Source organism: Arachis ipaensis, chromosome B10 (assembly GCF_000816755.2).
Source record: "Arachis ipaensis cultivar K30076 chromosome B10, Araip1.1, whole genome shotgun sequence".
Taxonomy (NCBI): Eukaryota; Viridiplantae; Streptophyta; class Magnoliopsida; order Fabales; family Fabaceae; genus Arachis; species Arachis ipaensis.
This window is the reverse complement of record NC_029794.2, coordinates 135,774,711-135,775,794: the sequence shown is the minus strand read 5'-3', so window position 1 is coordinate 135,775,794 and position 1,084 is coordinate 135,774,711.

Below are 1,084 nucleotides of genomic sequence, written 5' to 3'. Positions count from 1 at the left end.
CTAACTATGTATATGATTTAGTAATCTCTTTTTGGACCCGTTATTTTCTACTCTCTTAAATTAATTCCTTTGCACATATATGTACGAATAGGCCTTCCAAAAATACATAGTTCAACAGATCAGAAGCCCTAAGGGATATTCAATTTCGTTTTTATTTTTCTCATCAACTATTTTTGGTCACTTCTTGACCCAAAAACAAAAAGGAAATCATTTCACTCCTTTTGTTGAACTTAACGAACTATTATTAACTTATAAAAATAGTAATTTATTTTTTTATATAAACTTAATTTAAAAGCCAACTCATAGTCTCTATCAAAATATAAGGAAAGGAACTCATGATATCACAACTTCACAATATATGCATTATTCTAAATACGTGCACTAAGATATGATCTCTAATTAACTTAGTTCTTCTTGCGAACCATGCTAATTTGAATATTGAAGTCCTTGTAAAAACACTCCCACCATTGAGAATGACGAACTTAAAACATTGAGAATTTGAAATAAAAAGATGACGTCAACATCGTATCTTCAATTTGTTCTCTACAATTTTATTCAAATAATTCCTAAATTTAAAAAAACAAAAATATTTATGACAAAAAACCATCGATGCACTTTGACTATATATGCTTCCTGATTGATTCTTCCATCATTATTTCTTGTAGATATTTTACTTTTATTTTTTTTATTTCTTCTTCTTTCTATTCAATATTATTGTCGTGAAATAGTGAATATTCAGATATTTAATTTAGATTCAGTATTTCATAAAATTGTTTTTTTTTTTAATTTAAATCGATAAGAAAAACCCGTAAATTAAGAAAAATTTTTCGTGAATTAATAAGTTGAATTATCAGGTAAGAACTTAGAAGTTCTTAACACTTGGATTTTGTGGTAATCAGGTGAGAAATTCTTACAACGTGGGCCACTTTCTTGTTTCTGTTTTTTTAAATTAAAATTTATATATCTTTTACTCTAACAAATATATTAAAATTACAATCGAAATTTTTTTATTAAAATTATAAAAAATTTAAATTTTTAATATATTTATTTTATATTTATTAATAAAAAATTTTAAAACTTTGTT